A 21073-nucleotide genomic window follows, 5' to 3' on the forward strand; every position below is an offset into this window, starting at 1 on the left:
AGTATTTTAAAAAATAGCCCGGATTTGTAGTTGGGAAGCTACTTTAGTGAAGGGAAGAAACGCAGTGTGAAATCCGTTTTTGGATGTTTTACTGTAGGTATGTACAGAATGCGGTCCCTCCTAGCCGGAAGTGTGTCTGATTCCGCTCCCATGAAGGATACGGTCCAACAAAGGAACAATAACACTAAGTAGGTGCGTCAGGACAATGGGCAGTAAACATGTTCCAGAAGCCCCCCCTGCAGCTTTCTGGCACAAGCACATTCCACACAGGACCTCTAAATATACACCATGTTGCCTTTGAGCAAGAGTTTCCATTTCATGTTTTATTTTGTTACTTAATTGAAGATTAGAAGAGAGAAACAAGAACAGACGTGACCTTGGTATTATTTTTCTCTGGTGAAAACCATTAAGGAAACAACAATTCAGTCATTTGTCTTCCCTCCCAGGGTCTATACTATACCAGCCCCAACTTGCTGCTTGATGAAAGTCCACATTTGTCTGGTGTCCCATCCTTGCTCAAAGTTTATTTTTCAGGAAGGAAAGAGAATGCAGCAGGATATTAAAGTATAAAGAGTGCCTGATGAAATCAAAACAGCTCTTGTACTGGAAGTGAACAGGAAAACAAAAAAGGATTGGAGTTAAGCATGGCCTCCAAACATGCCTTCTGATAATACTGATATGAATGGAACTCTTGTAATTTCATGTTCTTGATAGTGTTTTCATTTTTCCACACACAAAGAAAGCAATAAAAGAGAGACATACGCTAAGAGGAAGATAAAAATAAAGTAGAGTGATGACGGACAAATTTTCATAAACGGATACGAATCTTTTCGTCAAAAGCAGGCAATTCCAAAGACAAAACAAGAGCTGACAGTGCAGAATCTTTTTACCGTGGGCTGAGAAGACTGTAGTGTTTTGTCTGAGCCTGATGCTACATTGCACACTTCCACCCATCCATTCATTTTCTTCTGCTTATGCTGTTAAGGGTGGTGGGGGGGGCTGGAGCCTATGCGGGTGACTTTCTGGGGCAGGTTTCACCCTGGACGGGTCCCCAGTCCATCACAGGGCCAACACACAGAGACAGACAACCATTCACACTCACAGTCACACCTACGGTCAATTTAGAGTATCAATCAGCCTCGTCCCCTCTTGATGTCTTTGGACTGTGGGAGGAAGCTGGAGTACCAGAGAGAACCCACACAGGAACAGCAGTTGCACAACATGCAAATTCCATTGAGAAAGATCCTGGTCCGGAGCCGGGACTCGAAGCTGGAACCTTCTTGCTGTGAGGTGACAGTGCTAAGCACTGTGCCGCCCTCATTGCACACTTACATGTACAAAATATACCTCCCTGTCTTCTTGATTTTCTATTTCTTTTCTTGATGATATATTGTCAGAGCACTGCACTCCAACAGTTTCCCACAAGGGATTAATAAAGGATTCCTGATTCTGAAACACAGAATGAAGCTGCAGATGTGATGGCGGGACAGAGCTGAAACTCCCTCAAAACGTATCTTTAAGATAAATGATGGAGATTACTGGTGCCAGCGCTTTCCCAGACACTATCTAAGAGATTATCCATCCATCCATCCATTTTCTATATGGTTTATGCAGTAAAGGTCACAGGGGCTGGAGCCTATCCCAGCTGGGATGGGTCGCCAGTCCATCACAGGGGCTAAGAGATTATTGTGAAGGAATAGTTTATTATCTTAGGAAGTGTGTAAGAGGAATCACACTTGCTACTCCTTTTATCTTGTCGATTGGGAGTAAAGAAGTAACATGGTTGTAAGGCAGGATTGGACAGAGACAGAGGGAAACAAGTGAGCTGCATCTGTATATGCTGTGGGTATTTCAGGAACAGTATTTAGCATTCTGAACACTTGTTGTCACAGTGAGTTTTCCACACTAGGAATGAGTCTTAAAAACAAGAATGAACTTTTTGAATGTTGTTTCAGAGTCACTTGGTTGACAGTTAAATATTCTGCGACACAAAAAACACCATTTATACAACCTCGTGGATTTCATAGCGTCTTCAAAAAAAATGTGCTAAACAATACTATAAATGTCATCACCCAAATGGCAAAGGAAGCGCTAAGCTAACGGTGGTGACGTTAATGCCGCATGTCCAAGTGTACTTTTTTTCATAGCCTAAAATTGTCTCTTTCTCCCACTGGCTCTCGAATGAACCTATGGCGATGCTGGCTAACGGGCTGGTCGACAAAAATCCATACTCCCTGCAGCACATAATTCTTGTTCAACAGTTTACCCTCCATTACCTAGCTACAGATTCTGCAAGCACGCATCGGTTAAATAGATATTTTTATCAAAAAGGTAGTTACAGGACAGCATTCTTTCTTAGATGCCAAACTAACATTTTTACTTTGAGTAAATAAAGAATATAAAAGTGGACCTAAGTGAGCTGTTTGGTTATATACCCTTTGATGAATTCTGTTGAGTTCCCACTTGTGTTCATGCTGTTAGGCTAATTGCTTCCTGACTCTGTACTTATCGCACCAAATTGATGAAGCTGATCGCTATCACTTCACTTAAGTCTATCCAGAAATGCTGCAGGAATGAGTCCTTAAAAACGAGGAGTTAGTTGGCATTGCTGACAAGGTTTTTTTTGGGGGGGGGGGGGGGGGTTGAATGTCCCAAAATTTAGTCTGTTAACACAGATTGAATCTACCATTAAAAAGTTATGAGAGTGGTGATTATCATGATGAATAAAAGTGTTAAAGGCAATGTTAGCTAACCTACTGATTCTACAGCGTATGCATGTCTTTTTATTTGTCTCGCTGTAAAGCTATTTTCCAGATAGCACATCTCTTGCAGTTCGCTTAGCGCTCTTCAGGTGTTTTTTTCCGTTTATTGGTGCTTTTTTCCCACAATAGAGAACTCCCTCTACTTCTCAATAAATACACTGCACTTTAATATTACAGGTCTGTCCTTTTGTTTGACTAACTTAAAGTCGTTTATGTTTGAGTTTCATCTTTCATAGATGCAAAGATCAATTTGAGTCGAAACTTATGACTGGCCATACTGACTAACAGGATTACTGTACCTGTTACTTCTATGATCCTGCTGCTAAAAGCAATATAGCGCCGTAACCCGGTGCCTTTTTACACTTCAGTTCTTCGTCCCTTCCTCTGAAGGACTCATGAATCATCTTGGCATGACTTAACAAGGATTTCAATTCAAACGTTACTGAGAAAACCATCTCCGTTATGACAGACATTGGGACACAGCCGTTTCACATTGATACATGATGGCGTCATCAGAAAGGCTGAATTACTTTATAAAAATATACTTCTCGTACTCTTGTTGAATTTCAACTATCAATTAATGGGAATATAAAAGGAAGAATTTCTTTTTTGAAGACATCCCACAGAAATGTTTGATGTGATAGCAACAGCCTGTCCATTGTCATAAATTTTGGCTTGCAGCAGAGTCACCTCAAGAATTATTGCAAAGGTTCTGGCCAAGTGTCAAGTCTTTTCCCTTTCATTAGCCAGATAGTCAAGCCACAGCCTTGGTCCTGCCCTGGTCCTCTCCCATCTGTTTCTTGTTTTGTGTTCTTCCTCCTGTTGGTTCTTCACATTTGATTATTTTTTACTATAAGTTCACCAGACTTGTTAGTTCAAAAATGTAGTTTTTTTTGGTTTATTTTGTTTCAGGTTCTTCGATTCCTTCCTGTCTCCACCTTCATCACGGCCCCGCCTCTGTACTGCCAAACACTTCCATCCATCTATTTTCTTCGTTTTTCTTCTAGGGTCGTTGGGGGCTGGAGCCTATCCCAGCTGCCTTTGGGTGAGAGGCGGGGTTCACAGGTCGCCTGTCCATTGCAGGGCCAACACATAGAGACAGACTCACAGTCACACCTACGGTCAATTTAGAGTATCAATCAGCCTCGTCCCCTCTTGATGTCTTTGGACTGTGGGAGGAAGCTGGAGTACCAGAGAGAACCCACACAGGAACAGAGAGAACATGGAGACTCACACAGAAAGATCCTGTGACGGAGCCAGGACTCGAACTCTGAACCTTCTTGCTGTGAGGCGACAGTGCTGACCACTGCACCACTGTGCCGCCTACTGCCGAAGAGTCAGACCTAAATATATTAGCCTATGTGATGAATATAGCCATTTGAATTGTGAAAATGAATTATAAAGATGCTCTTTATTCACTGTCACTCTCCCTCTTTCACTCATTCAATGTAAATGATGATTGACAGCAGGACATGTAACTTCAGAATCAGAATCAGAAAAAACTTTATTGCCAAGTACGACTTTACTCATATGAGGACTTTTTTTTGGTGCTGTTGGTGCATGCAATCCAATAAGCTAAACTAAATTCTTAAAGCGCATATAAAAATATAAATATATATATATCTACAATCTGTTTTATGGGAGCAGTGGAAACACCCGTACATTTAGAGACTGATGATGGCAGCCAAACTGAATTCCAAAATGCCATTTTCCGCTCTGTTAAAAAGGATCTGCCCTGAAATTTATCATGTTCTCCCTTAGGCCATGCTACGCCCCTCCACCAAGTCTGGAAAAAAAAATTAGCCTCATAGTTTTTGATGTAGTCCTGCTAAAAGTCACAAAAACATCATCAATCAAAGAACCTTGATTGAGAAGGAAATCGACACCTAAAAAGGACTAGGAATCACATACACAAGGTGGACCAAGGAGCAAAGTATAGACAGAAACCATTTCTTAGGCCTTTCTATCAATTTCCTTTTTGCTATTTCCTAGTTTTTATTAGTTTTACTGACTTTACACATCTGATAAAGGCCAATATGAATATGGTGAAAAAAGGGTTGAGGAAGGAGTTAAAAGCAGGGTGGAAAATCAGCTCAACGTCGTCTTTATTTGATATGATGAAGTGCCTGATTTAAAACATGAACTCACGCAACCATTTTGATGTATCACTGCTGGGTAAACACTGCGACCAGGGCTTTAGCATTTCACATGCTACCTCAGCGGAATAACTGTAGCTGACCAAACAGAGCGAAATTTAATGAGTCTGATCAATTACGCCAGCTATGACAGGTCAAAAACGGCTGCTGTGAAAAGAGCCTATTGTTCTGTGAATAAAGGGATTTCCATGTGGAAATAGCCTACTTAAACTAACACTGGTCATCAGTGTGAGCGTGTGTAATACTTGGCATAGGAGTGGCAATGCTAAGCTTCTGTTTAGCCCTTATCAACATAATGCCATGTGTCTGGGAAGTCACAAGACCGTTCACACCTGCTCTGCAAATGTTTTACTGTGGTTGTATCAGATATGAATGTGGGGGAAAAGGACGGCGCTTGTATGCCCACATATGGTATTTATACTCTGAGCGTCAAACTCTTTATTTTCTTCTTGGATTTGTCTCCTCTTTTTGTTCGCTAGTGCTGACATAATACGCTTTTAAATGATGCGTCATAGGAGATAATGACACACTTACCAACATAGTGGCGCAAAAAGAATAAATAATAAAGAATAACAGCATTGTTGAAGGAGTTTGTAGGGGTTTATCTATTTTTTTGAGGGGGGGTAAAAGTTGAGGGATTTTTTTTAAGCTAGCGAGTGGCTAAACAAGACTATGGAAGTTGTGGAGGGTAATAAACATCATGACGAAGAAAGAAGCTCAATCGCGGTGAGGTTGAATTCCTCAGTGCAGGTCGGTCACAGCTTAACGTTGGCTTCGTACCTCTAGCTATTCCTGTCCTCTTTTTATGAGGACCATCTTATCTAAAATCACAGAGTTGGATTTGTTTTTCTTGGCCTTAATCAAAAGTCCGCCGTAAAAACCCCGTTAGCTTTTGGTTCGCAGAAGCTTTTCCGTTGAAGAACGTGTCATCTCTGCAGCTCTCCATTACGAAACATTCGCCGCAGGATCATAATTGTCTTATTATCACTTAGAGCTCTTCATGTTTATCTGGCTGGAACTGCTCAGCGAGACTGTGGAGTTCTTGTTCGGGACTGGACCATCCTTTCTGTGGTCTGACCCCAGGGGGTCAAAACACCCACTGAAAGTACTAAATCAGAATGAGATCTGTCAGAAGCAGAGGACGACCACTGTGAGGTCTCATTTACAGGCCCGGCTAAGGTCAGGTGCTGGACGATCCTTCAGCTGTTTATTAGCCAACACCTCATTCAGCAGCAGGACAAGTCACCATAGAAGATGGCAATGGAACAACCATTAAAACTCCTATGGACACAAGGGCCTTCAGTCTTAGTCTCTCTGCAAGGGCAGCCGTGAATCTATGCGACACACACACGTTCTCCATTGTGTGAGGGCTTCCAGAAAGTGCTCAGTGACTCAAAGGGGGCACACGGGTTTACAGGTGTGTGGAACATTCCTGCCAGGTGCAACGACTTGCTGCAGACGCTGAATCACTGACATTTAATGAGACAATCTGGTTTTGCGAAATGTATCTCAGTCTTCACGTGTGTGTGTGTGTGTGTGAGAGAGAAAGAGAAATGATAGGAGCAGATGTCACAGCTTGCTTGTTTGTCTTGCAAGCATGTTGTAGCAAAACAAATGATTATAGGGGTGACTCCGCCTTGATTCCAGGAAAGAATTGATGTAATCGTCACAATCTGCGGGGGAGGGCGAGATGAAACAGAAGCAGGGGGTCATGGTTCCAGAGATAACGGTTGATAGAGATGACATTTAATGAGCAGAACAGCTGGAAACCTAAATAACACACGTGACAATGACAGCAACCTGATTCAGCCGTGCAGCTGAAGGGTGGAGTTGACAAATTCACAGATGACCGGAGAGGTCAGAGGTGGGGTGAGGGTGGGGCACTGGAAAAGATGACAAATGAGAGGTGTAAACATGGTCAGCTGATGTTTGGCTGCGGTCAAGCTTCATGGTTTAATAAAGAAAGTTCTGGAGAAATGCATTTATTCTTTTTTGTTTGTTTGTTTTTGAATAAGCGCAGTTAATGACACCCATACAGATTTACATCTCCCGGAAAAATCATGTTTCTATTCAGATAACAAAAATCATCACAGTCAGGAAATGCAACACTACATTAGGGTCAGCGCAGAGAAATGGACAGATCCGGATCCAGATAATGACCCATTGGACTCCCTCATATTTTAATCTCAGATGCACTTCTTTTTCCTTTACGTAAGCATCTCATTAATTGGCACCTTTTTCAAATCCTCAAGCTCTGGGGTTGCCAGATGGTGTTTTGTTTTGGGTTTATTTGGGCTACATTTGAACACGGTTTCTGGAAAAACACAGCAGGCTGTTAGGTCGGGTTTAAGTCTTATCTCCGAAAGAATCAGTGAAATTCAAAGAGAGGCGAGCGGCTGTTGTCTTTGAGCACGTTATGAAGAGGAGTACGTGACTGTAGACTTTCATCCCATCCTTCTTCCTGTAAGTAAATACTCAGGCGCATTCTCACCATAACTAAAGAGGGTTTTTCCAGTAGGTGAGAAGAACGTGCCTGACACTCTCCCACTTTGCGCTACATATGTGAAATCCAACTAGAGTTCATATGAGAAAAGAGCTGTTGTCTGTAAGGATTTCAGGTGGAAAAAGAGGAATCATGACTCCAAATGCTTTTGTTATCTCTAATATCTAGACTTGATTGTACGTGCGCTCCTTGCCAGGGACACATGATGAGGGTACATCGAGAAACTATTTGATGATGAATGTGATTTAATAAAAAAGACGGGAAAATCATGCAGGCATGTCAAAGGCTACATACGTTTTTTTGGTTTAACATTATTATTCACATAAGCGAGAAGCGGATTTTTAATCTTCTCTTCTGGTCTACAAACTGTGCATCTAAATACAGAATCTATCGGTAAGGGAGAAAATGTCGGGACAGAAAGCTTCTGATTTCTTTTTAAATTACTTTGACCAATCACGTTTGATGGGTGCTGAGATTGAGAGTCAGGTGACCCTGAATCTTGGTGCATTGTTGTTGTTTTTTTAGGCAGTGAATCTGGGGTGTTAGAGAAACTAATATTTTTTTAACACATCTCTGACACTCCATGTTTAACTTTTTCTCTCCCCTGGAGAGTTTCCTCAAAGTACCAAGTCCTTTCAAGTTCATAACGAGGACCACAAGGTTGTGGTTGAATGCGCCACGGTGTTTGCCGCAGGGACCTTATTGTGAATTAACACAGTGGTAGTGGCTGTGGTTGCACTGTTATCTCACAGTATTCTTGGATCCGACCCGCTGGCCATGCTGGGGCCTTCCCGTGTTGAGTTTGCACTTTGGAGACTATGAATTGGCTGTAAATTTGAATGTGAATGGTTGTCTGTCTCTATATGTTTGCCCTGTGATGGACGGGTGACCTGGAGAGGGTGTACCCTTCTTCTTGCCTGGTGACAGCAGGGATAAGCTGTGTTTCTCTGCAAACCTGAGCAGTGTAAGTGTTATAGACAACAAATGGCAGGATTATTTTGTGTATGTAAAGATTTACATGAACTGAAATCACTCTTTCTGATCTTCAAAGGTACAATGGACAACCTTTAGGCCTCCTGGTCAGTAGGGGTTTCCCTTGCTCTCGCTGCACTAATCTATTCTACTGGTCACCAGGTTGACACAACTAACCATGTATGGTCAGACTTGGAATAAGCGTGTCACGATATATTCCATGATGTTGTCACACAATAACAACATGAACCTATCAGAGGCTAAAGTTGATAACTTGAGCAACTGCGAATGTTCGTTAGCAAATGCTAGCTCACCGATCCAGCTCCTTTTGGTCTGTCAGCTTAGACCACCTTCGACATGATGAATCAGTATTGAGCCTCATCTCGCTCATTTGGTGGTCCAACAGTATTTGAGAGAGAAACTGAATGAACCCTCATGTTTCTAAGCTATTTCTCTGGTTCAACACCAGCAATATCAATGTTTGTGCTGTTGCCTCACTCAACTTTGTTTACTTCAAGTTGGAGTCCGTAGCCCCTTTATAGTACCATTTGTAGGGTGACAGAATACAGGCTTGTTTTAAAGTACACTTACATGCTGTAGGGTTTTTTTAATGTTTAGTTACTAATAAAGGAAACGAAAATAGAAGTCAGCCTGGCATACAGTAAACTGTAGTACTTAGAAGTTGAGGTTTCATAGAAGGTGAGGGGAGTTTGATGCCAAGGATTAAAGGAGGCTGAAGAGAGGGGGAGATCTTCTCTGGAGGAAGACAAAAGACACATTGATAGAAAACTGGATAGAAGTGCACAACCTAATTTATGTGCACTTCTAAAGGAAGGTGCATACTGAATGGGAGCATTGTGTTTTCCTTTGGATGACTGTGTGTGACTACTCGCTGCTAGGTGAAATAGATGCTGAGGGACAGGCGGGTGGAGGGCGTTAGTTGTAGTAAAGATCCTATAGGTGGAGGATAAGCTCTGTACAGATGGGCTTTATATGGAGATCAGGGTGGGAGAAAGAGCTACCAAACAGGCCAGGAGCTGACACATACTGTTGGGGTTTATTTTTGTAATGTATCTAACTCAATGAGTTGCAAAATAAGCTTGAAAATGTAGGTGTAGTTTTCAAACATGCACATACAACACTGAATTTATGCACGGACTAAATCACTTTCCTTTTGACTCCCTCGCTTTCTTTCTGTCACGCAGACATTCATTCTGTCTCCTCCTCTTCCCCATCGCAACCCACATTCCCGCTCAGTAATTACTCCCAGAATCCCTCCCTCTGACGCAGGGCGCCGCAAAGGAAAGAAAATTCCAAGCCGAGTTCTCACTGTGTTGCCGTGGCAACAGGAAACAAATTTGAGTTCATTTTGGGAAAGTGTTCTGCTCCGACCATTATTTTACAGCCCTTTTGAGCACACATGATGGGCTGGTATAGAGACTTCTTGGCAAACGCTCGGTGGAGTTGACACACCACATTTCACATGCTTGTGTAAGAATACAGTGCAGTAGCCGGAGCCTCTGCTCCCCTCTGTGTCCAAGCTGCTGTGCTAGATGTTTTCAGACACAATGGAGTCATTTGAGTGGACAGGCACAGTGTGAAAGAAGTCCTGCAAAGCTCTCTCAGTCTCAGTCAAGGATAAAAAAAGAATGAAAAGAAGTGGGCGAGAAAGAATGGCCACTGTCTGGTCTCAAGGAATGTTCAAATGAGCCAAGTTAGATGCTGGGAAGAATTAGCCATTGATTGAGATGTGTGTGCAAGAGGCAAGTCTTCTTGTTCACAACACATGCCTCTAAAGTTAAGCTGAATACACAAGTTCCGCACTTGCTGACGAACTGGTGGTCGTGCTCTGTGTAGCCAAAGAAAGACTTAGCAACTAGACAGAAGACAGCTTCCTCTGAAATGAAAAGGTGAACAAATAAGCATCAAAATGAGGAATAAAAGCACTCCAGTACGACCACTATCCAACCTGACCTCACAGAGGACGAGTTTGACGTGCCCAGATTTGAAAGTGGAACATAATCTGCGAAAATTATGTGCAAACGCCACTGACTCAGGAAGGTTCATTTGGATCCTGTCACGGTGGATACACAAAAATTCCCTGATTCATCAATGTCAGGCAAAGGTCAGTAGTTAATGTTTAAACCCGAGGTCTTCCTCCACCTCATTTCCACATATGGATGTCTGGTATCTGTAATTCACAGTGGGAGTATGACCCCTGAAGCTTACAGAAACATCAACTGATTAGCCCACTGTTGTCTGTTTTTTAACACCTAAACATGTGAAATATTCCCACGGAACACATCAGAGATAATGAACAGGTAGCAACTGTTCAGCTCACTGGTAGCCCATTACCTTGTGATTCCTCGCGCTATCTGAGGTCTTTCCAAACTGTCTAAATTGTTACAACATACTTGTGACAGATCGCAGACTTACAATAAACGCATTTAGAATCTTTGCTAATACATCAAAGAGGGGAATGTAGCTCAACGTCTGCTGACGCATTTGCAGGCCCTAAAAGTAAAAAGAGGCGTTAGGATACTTGATACATTTGATTTGTTTTCTTTTAGCCAGAGCAGACTGGGAAATGTGCTCACAGAAGTTTGTCTATTTGTTCAAAAATGTAATGATGCGAATTGTAAACTCTTACGCCAAGATGTTTAGCAAACATGAATTTCAGCAGAAGCCCTTCAGGACTCATTTTTTGTTTTGTTTACATCTAAAAAAAAAAGAAATTTGTGCACTGAAAGCCAGTAGTCCTGTGTGTTTTGGTTCAGCCGGGTCGCGTCAGGGTTGGACTGTGCTCTCGGGTTGTTATTAGGTTTTACAAAATAAGTCGTATTTTGCATAGAACATATAAAACAGCGAGTAAAGTTTGATTCCAAAAGTTGAATTTGATGATGTAATGTGACATTATTGAACCGGGGAAGAAAGATCCAGCTAAACTTTTAATGGCCATGAGCTTCTGTTGGATTGTCAGCATTTACAATAACCCTTAAATCCATTGTAGGACTGGGCCTACATCAACTTGAGGCTTCATACAAACCCAACTTTCTACTGGTAATCGTAGTGGCTCATGTCTGCTTGAGCTTTCATCACTGCTCATTAGCTCATTCTGACAAATTTAAACTGACGCAGTCACTGAAATGTTGATTCATGTTTATTGTCCCCGCTTAAGAAAGAGAAGGTATAAGGAGCTAAATATGGTTGTAGAATTCTGACCAGATGCCTGCGTGTCTTCATACACAGCTTGGTAGTGCTGATAGGAGGTGATCAGCTGACACGGGCAGTCTCATCTGGCCTGCTTGGATTAATGTTTATGCTTGACTTATATGATAACATGGCAATGTTTCCAAATCGCTACATGGTCACGTCAACATCGCCCCTGTGTAAGTCTCACGATTCGTTTCACATTCCGATTGTTCCGTACCGCAATCGCCCCCCTTTTACCCGCTAGTCAGCTTCAACATTAGTAACATTAAGTACAGAAGTTGTGCACAGTCTGATACAGTAGGTGGCGCTTGCGATCCACCAAAACACACAAAGAAGAAGCGACCGCTTGTGCCATGGACTAGATGACATTTGTTCACTAATGGTGGAGAAAAGCGCACCAATTGCAGTCTCGAGGGAAAAAGACAACAAAATCAATTTTATTATTGCTGTTTTTATCATTTCGGAACAGCAACAGTTGGCCGCTTATCAAAATAACACCAACAGGTGAAGGACAAAAAGCAATCCACCACAGAAAAAGGTCCCACTGAGCTCCCTAGAAACTTTCATAAAGATTCTAATCAGGCGAGATCTCAGAGATCGAAACGTTGCCTGGACGCCTTAACAGAGAACAAAAGTTTCTTGGGAGCTCAGCAGCATCTGTTTTTCATTACTTTGGAGGTGCTACTAACAATTCTCAGGCATACCGTCCTGCTTCAACATCTGCCGTGCGCTCAGAGGACGAAATGACCCTGTGCTACGATGCGAAGTTTTCGGGAGTGGACATTGAGGATCGACTCCGCAACTTTATACTCACTAGCGACTGTGTTTGTCTGTGGGCTGAGAGACTGCCAGTCGACTGTCACATAGCGGTCCACATCCTTGATTTTGATTTTTTACTTGAGTAAAGTACACTAATCCAGTGAACTGGACTTTGGAGTCGAATGTACAAAGAAACAAGCTTAAATCCCTACTTGGAACCTTGGGGGGGGGGGGGGGGGGGGGCAACACTATTGCCTCTGTAACCAAGTCTACAATTATAATAAATTTAGTCAATCGCTTTTGAAAATTTGTGAAAATGTGTTGTCCAACATCCCTGTTAATCCCATGTAAACCTGATTCAACACAAACCAACGGTCCGTTCTCTTACGCGCATAAATAACGTGACTGCAACTCTAATCATGGTATTTTACGTCGTAATTCGTGAACTATTACGTTGTACTCACCTGAAAGCTCTAGTGTGCTATCTTGGCCTTTTTTTGACCTTGGTTCAAACGTGGTTACAGGCAACACCCCCCCCCCCCCCCCCCCCGTGAAATTGATCTAGATCCGTCACTGTCTCTCTAGAGTGTTGTGTCAGTGGTTTACTTGCCCCTTTGGTCTGTCCCTCAGATGATCTAATCTACTGAACAGATAATGACTTCTTTTAGCCATTGTAGCCAGTCTTTCACAAAAGTTACCTAAAATAAACTCTGAGTGAAGTTAACTTGGATTGTTTTTTTGTTTGTCACTTAATTTATTTGTGTGCGAATCTCTTTGAAACAAAAGTTTAAATGGCACATTCTGTCTGGATGACCAAATATGTTTGATAGAAGCACTTGCGCTGGTGGTGCAGTTCCATGTCACTGCTCAAGGATAATACTGGCTCCTGCCTGAAATGTAAGAGTGCACATCGCCTTGGAAACTATCGTCAACAGAGTCAAAAAAAGAGACTTTTTCCAATCATATACTTTCCCTGTTTGCATTGAGGGTTTTTGTTTTTTTTTCCAAGCGTCCCATCTGCTAAGGGCTGAATCTATTTCAGGTACGCAGGCTGACTCATTCCTCCCATGTAATTACATCCTGGCTGACCATCAGCCGGCTTGTAGATTGTACAGTAAATGAGACGTGCAGCGTGCTGTGATTGTTTTAGGGAAATCCCTCCAGGACAGGGGTATCCCTGTAATAAGAGAGCCCTCTATATCCCCTTCCCTTCCCAGCGCTCTTAATATATGCACATGTGGAAATCATTATGTCCTCCAACGGCTTTCCACTTTTTTTTGCTCAGTCTTTCCGACCTTTTTTTTTCCCCCCGTGCCACGCCACTGCATAATCAATTCCAAATGGTGGAAAAACATCGCCCTCGTCCATAGTATTCCTCCTGCTGCGCTTGGTATACTTGCAAACGCACTGTCGTACACCAGGGAGAGGAAACATGGCGCAGCAGAAAGGGACAAAGGCGGTCACAAAAAAAAATCTTGTGCACGACAGCGGCTGCATTTCAAGATGAAAATGATTATCTTTAGCCCCCGCAGAGCCACTCACAGGCTACACACGTCTGGGCCTGGAGGAATTTGTGTGTCTGGCAACCATATGTTGGCATGCCAGAGAGTCAGGAGGCCATTCACTGACCTTTTCAGTTGCCCCTCCTTCTCATTTAGGGCGTAAGTGCAGTGGAAATAGTTTGTGGATGAAGAAAATGCAATTACATCATTTTATGTTGAATATTTAATATGAACGGATAGAAAGAGGATGCTCTCATGATCTGCAGTAATTCGAACACGTCGTCTCAAGCCCCTGATAAACAAACCGTTGTCTTGACAACCTCTTGTTCAGCCTCTCACGCTGCACAATTGTGTGTTTGTACGTACACATTACAGTACATTTAAAGCCCTTAATCACAGTCCAGTTGATTTAGGTGTTTGGTAGCTATGTTAGCATAACAGTATCATAAATCCCTAAGTTTTTACAGACGTAACGAGTTCAATTGTTCTGTGTTTCTGTCTCTGAGGGAGAAAAGACTTCTACTGTTCCACAGATTCAGCGAACAGTTTCTGCTTCACTGTCAGGAGATAAAATGTCACAAATTACCAAATAAGTAAACAGGGGCTAGCTAAAGTAAATGACTAAAAATAGATTAATGATGTGCAGTAGAATTCCTTTTTTACTGAATATATATTACACATATATCATGTAAGTATTGAGATAGATAAGTAAGGGTGGACCTGACTGGATTTTTTTTTTTATTATATCCAGTACGCAGAACTGATTTGGACAATACTCAATATTTACCAATGCTGACATTAGCTGCATAGAAGTATGAAGTATTTATATTAAAATATGTAGTATTTATATGACATTCACTTTTTTTAATTCTGAAGAAGTCATGTTCTTTAAAACTTTTGCAAAAGCCCAAAATTATATATTTATTGCTCTAGATGACGAGCAAATAAGAAGAGACTTGAGCAGTTGGGCAATAAAAATATCAGCCATAGGGCAAATAAGAGTTATATTTAGGAAAAAATGTCCAATACCCGCTGATACGGGTGACATGCTGATATTATCATTCACCAGTAATATTTCTGAAGTGGTCAGTTCCTTCCGTCCTGAGCTCTAATATGCGCTTGTTTCACTGTGGATCATCTTTTTAAAGGTCTTATTAAGGCAGCGACCCCCGCGTGCATGTTCTCTGCAACGTGTCACGTTGTTTGTATATGCAATTACTGGGGGTGGAGTTCATGTTGTGTTTGGGTACTCACTTGACCTTTGACCTGGGCGTGGCGATGACCAAGCGATTTAACTGTGCGGAGGAGTGAAGAAGTTGCCACATTTCTAGCTCCTTCCTTTCACTCCCTGAAACTGCCTCACTTCCTCCTTGCTGTAGTTTTAAAAGAAAGCGTCGTCTATAAGTCGCTAGATAATCGTGAACAAGTTATGCTCAGTTGATGTTGCTTTAATTTTGCAGATTGTGCTGTAAATAATCAGGAAATGATGAGTCATTTGTGAACTGTTCATAAAAAGCTAATGCTTTTATTTGATATATTAAGAATGAGGCCTGTCCCTTACCTCATATTCGAAGAATTTAATACATCATTCTTCTAATCTGAACGTTCAGCACATAGAATTATCTCAAATAAATATTGTTTTTTCACTTCCAAATTAATCTCACGTGTGAACCACGCTCCAAACTTTTATTTCTCATAGCTATCAAGTTAACATCCGACGATTCACTGCAAGTTCTTTGGATTCTTTGTATTTAAATTTTTTTTTAATTCTTGTTGTTGTAGTAAAATTATAACTGTACTTTGCCTGCAAAAACATATTATATTACAATTTACACCAGTTTTAGACACAATTGGATTCCCACAGACTGAACTTAAAACACTTAAAGCACTTCCTTCAAGTCGGCTGTTTTGAGTCTATTTCTCCTCCCCACACAGCTATTTGGAGATTCCCAAAAGTTACACCGTGACCTCTTTGAGGGTCCCAACCCGCAGGTTGAGAAGCTCTAAATCTGGTGATTGTCTATCATTTCTGGTTTCCTCCCAGCTACAAAGGGTGATAACGATTTCCAAGCAAATATTCATTTTGTCAGTTGATAGTTATTGTAAATCATTAAGAAGTGCCTTTACACATCATTAATAACATTACAAATAAGAAACAGGGGCCATTCATAGTATTTCAGCACACAGTTACACCTAATCCTTTATTCTCGAACATGTTTACTCTGAACTAATCACGTCCACGGATATATTTTAAGTGTTGTTGGAGTGTTCGTCGTTCACCGGTGTCTTGTAAAGGACTCACTAATGGTTGTTAGTATAAAGTGCTCCCACTTGAGCCACACAGTTGTTTTAGTGGAGTCTTCCTGAATGAACCCAGTCTTCCTCTACGTTTCTCGCTCTCATTTACGTCTCACCATTATCTCCTTCCCAAGTTTTTCTTCTCGCCTCCCATCAAGTCATAACCACAGATTATATGTTGCCGTTATATCCGACCTTAGCTTCTTTTTTTTTTCCCTCCACCTCTACTTTCTTCATCCCACCCAAGATCTTTTCTTCTTCTTCTCTCTTAACCTCTCCTACTGTCGTCTCCTGATCTTCCAGCTGCAGAGCCGTGCTCCGATCCTGACCCGCACACCCATCTCCCCCGCAGGAATGTGCTGTTTGTTCATAAACATAACAGCCGGACTGATAAGAGCATGTCTGCACAAGGACAACTCTCTGTCCAGTAAACCGGCATTATCAGTGGAACTGTGCAGGAAGGAAGATGGGATTAGTCATTACATTTGAGGTTAAACTCCACCTGAGGGGAATCCCTCAATCTCAATGTGCAGTCCCTAAAACAATGACTTTAAAACAATTGCCCCAAAGAAATAAATGAAACTTTGATTTGTAAGCACTGAAACAAACTGGGATGGTGAATGAAGTGAAAGATGAAGCCAACTGGGTTTCCAGAAAATGATGTCAGTCATATGACTGACATTTGTTTGTCTCGTCAGCCTTTTTGAGATCAAGGCAAGCCTTCCTCTTGAATTATGAATCAATTTACTCAATAAGGAATAGCGAGAGACGGGGGAGAGAGAGAGAGAGAGAGAGAGACCTCTGGTCAGAGTGAGCAGCAGCTGCAGCCACTTAGTCATGGATGCCTGCGCCAATCCGCCATGATATGACGGGTGTAGAAGTGACGGTCACCATGGAAACCGACGGTAGCTGCTGACTGACTCATTGACTAAAATGGATAAAACATTCAACTTCCTTTAAAAATAGGAAATCTTGCTAATTGCCTGGAGCATCCTGTGTATTCTCATGTTGTTGGATGTATCATGAGTGGGATCTGTGATGCTCCTGAGTGAACCATTACATAACGGTGTCGGGTTACACACACAGGCACACAATGGCTTTTTCCTTAACTGCTCTGCAGAAGAACACAATTAGCAATTTTGACTTTGACTCTGTAACATTTGTATGCACTCATTCCTAATTGAATCTAGCATGTAACAGCACTGGTTTGGATTCCAAATCCGTCCTCGAATTTACACCCCAACATCCAGTTGTATCTCTATTTAGAGCCTGATATACAACAGAAGGGGGCAGTAGAGAGCAGGTGTTGGTGCCAAGGTAGAGGCAGCAGGTTGGAAGTGTCAGGTGATGAATATAGCTGCCCCCAACAATCTATCCAGACTATTTGCTGTATCCCTCTCCTACAGTATAGATCCTACCTGTCAGTGTCCTTCATTACATAATGTTTGACCCTGGTCTCTGTGCCAGTAGGGGTTTATTTATGAGATATGGGTTAGTTTGGGGTAATTGTGTGTGTGTGTGTGTGTGTGTGTGTGTGCGTGTGTGTGTGTGTGTGAAGGAAAGAGAGCGAGGGAAAGAGAGCGAGGGACATCCAGTGGAGAACAATGTGTGAATGCTCGGGTGTGTGTGTGTGTGTGTGTGTGGGTGTGCGCGTGCACTCTTGGAATCTGTGTTCTTATCAGCAACAGGGGAGCCAGCAACATTAAAGGTGCTGTGGCTTGTATCCAAAACAATGCCTTTTAGAGAAAATAAACTCCACATTCCCACACGCTGATAAAAAAAGTGTCCAACTGTTATCTCAACACAGCATACAGACTGGGTAGGAAATAACAGTGCTGCACTCCTCCCTGCTCCACCCGTTCGCCTCCCCCTCGCAAAACTTCTGTTTCATTTCACCCCATCACATCTCTTTTTCTCTCTCTCTCTCTCTCTCTCTGTCAACCCTGCTGCCTTTTTTTTTTTTTTTAAGGAATCCCTTTGTATTTTATCCAGCAATAGTGACATCTTCCTCTTTGTTTCTACCTACCTGTCTAGTTTCCAGGTATTCTCCCAGAGGCTACAACCTCCTGCCAAACCTGTCTACCTGGTTTAGGTCTTCCCAAACTGCATGCATGAAATTACGCGCTGGAATGAACACTGGATCCTAAGAGTGGAAATAAGCCCTTGGATGTTGAAGCTTGTCGCTTTGACCAGGCTGGAGAGGTATGAATAGGTCTTCAGGAGCAATACTGTGATTGCCACCCACGAGAGGAATGCATTAGGGTCTTCATTGTGCAGGTGGGCAAAAAGAAGCATGGCTCCAAGCCACATTTCACCAGCGCTGACCTTAAGTAAAATGGGTCAGGTGATCCATTAAGGTGACCTCTTGAAGTGATGCCAAGCACCAAACCCTCAGCTCTAGAGGAACCTGCTATACCGGTTCACTCCGTTTGCTCCTGTCACTGCGAAAGTTACACTTCCTCACACTGGTGCAGGGGGATATGATGCTTTAGGACTCCGATCCAGAGGGTAGGTTAGGTTATTAATATTGTGAAGCTATCCTCATTATTATTACTATGTGAAGCTATCCAAACCAGACAGAAAAATATAGAATTATCCCCCAAGTCCATCCATCCATCCATTTTCTTCTGCTTATCCTGTTTAAGGTCACAGGGGGGCTGGAGCCTATCTCAGCGGCATTTGGGCGAGAGGCGGGGTTCACCCTGGACAGGTCACCAGTCCATTGCAGGGCCAACACATAGAGACAGACAACCATTCACACTCACAGTCACACCTACGGTCAATTTAGAGTATCAATCAGCCTCGTCCCCTCTTGATGTCTTTGGACTGTGGGAGGAAGCTGGAGTACAAGAGAGAACCCAAACAGGAACAGGGAGAACATGCAGACTCACACAGAAATATCCTGTGCTGGGGCCGGGACTCGAATCCAGAACCTTCTTGCTGTGAGGGGACAGTGCTAACCGCTGCACCACCATGCCGCGATCCCCTTAGTCATTTTCCGTAAAGTTTTTGAGAAAATACAAAAAACTAGAGACAAAACATCATTCAAAAACTGACTTAGGCAATTATTTTAAGAAGGTGACATATGAGAAAATCAGCCCACTAGTCAAACAAAAAGAAATCCCAATACAGGACGAGCCTGCCTGGTGAGACATTATAAATCATGTTGAGCTCCACTCTATGTCTGTATCTCCTCCCATCAGATGCCACTGTTAGACTTTAGAACATTATCAAACCAATCAGGACTGTGTTCTAACTCCACACTCTGTAGCCACAGGCAACAGGCCACCATCACCCTCACCTCACTAAACATCACCTCCATTCGTGTAAGCTGTTCTGACTCCAAACTCCCACCCCGGGCATGCGCTACTCACTGGCCACCGTGACACAAGATACATCCCACCAGGCTTGGAAGCTAATGGCCAAAAGTACAGCAGGAGCAGCAGTAAGTAAATGTAGAGTTCTATCACCAACCTGTTTACAAAATTGTGAACGCGGTTGCATATGGTGAACACACATTTAAGTAGTGCACATCTAGATATCACTTTCACACGTGTAACTAAGGGTAGGTGCCACCAGTATGTTAGAAGGTTTACAATCACGGTCAAATGAGCGTTGATGCACAATAGTTATGAAATGAATTGCAAGCAAATGCATTTCAAAATGCTGATCTACATTGCAACAGCTGCAGCTGCAAAAACTCCGGAGCCCCAAATGATTCGTGACTACCCTGTAGTGCTATCAGTACGGGTGATAGCGACTGCATGCTTTACCCTGGTATGGCATTGAGGGCTTTTCAACATTAGTTTCTGTAAATGCATATGTAGGAGGTCGATGCCTCGAACTAAACACCGATCTCACTTTCACAGGATGTGTCCTCGTTATTCCTTCAGATAAGGCAGAAATGTGAAGTTGTGAAAGGCCTTTCTGACTGGATGCTAGGGCGTGAACGTAGCATGTGAGCACGGCCGCATCAATAATTGACACTGTCAGCGGGCGTACTGAAACAAGACGTTGAAGTGTCAGCAGCAGTCATGCGATGGTTTACACAGACACACGAGCATGCATCCAAACACACCCACACACACACACACATACACACCCACCCACACACCCACTCTGTTAATCCATGTCATTAATCCACACTGCAAAGCCTATTCTTACAGAACAGACAGGTATTTTATTAGCTGCTTTTTCGAAACCAAACCGCCATCTCTCCCTCACCGAGCGTTTCTGTGCCTAAAAACCAAAGCAGACTTGAACCACAGTGCTGACACATTATAGAACATCAAGATATTACAGTGATTTGTTTTGGAAGCCAACAGTGAGGACGCAAAGGAAATTTGCTTATGGGTCATATCCAGATGTCGGAACAATGACTCGCATGGTTGTTTGAGTTGGAGGGCTCTCTTTAGGATGTAAAGGCAGAACAGCGAGTCATTAGAGTTATATAATGCTGTTACACAAGGAAATCCAGCCTCTCAAACTGTCAAACAAATCAGCTGGGCCTCTGAACACATAAGGTAGTGATGCAGACTCGAAATGAAACTTGAAACTTTTTAATGTTGAAATGAACTAAATATCTACAAGTTTAGATGCAGTGGACATAGAAGAAGACAAAATATGCTAAACCTGTATTGAGTGTACTCTTAACTGCGTTCAGTCGATGAAGACAATACCAACACACACTTCTGCACTTCTGTAATGGCTCATTTCATACAGATGGTTCAACCTGTTGGTCAGCATATGTTGATCAAGCCAGCTTTGCAGCCTTTGCCAAAGGATAATCATTAATGTAGGTGTGTTTCTTTTCAACTTGTGTGACCAGGCAGGAAAGGTCTCTCTCTCGCTCTCTCTCTCTCTCTAGCTCTCTTACACACACACACACAAACACACATGCATACACAA

The sequence above is a fragment of the Aulostomus chinensis genome, chromosome 9 (genome assembly GCF_037954235.1).
Source record: "Aulostomus chinensis isolate RoL2024-O1b breed Wild chromosome 9, RoL_Achi_v1.0, whole genome shotgun sequence".
NCBI lineage: Eukaryota > Metazoa > Chordata > Actinopteri > Syngnathiformes > Aulostomidae > Aulostomus > Aulostomus chinensis.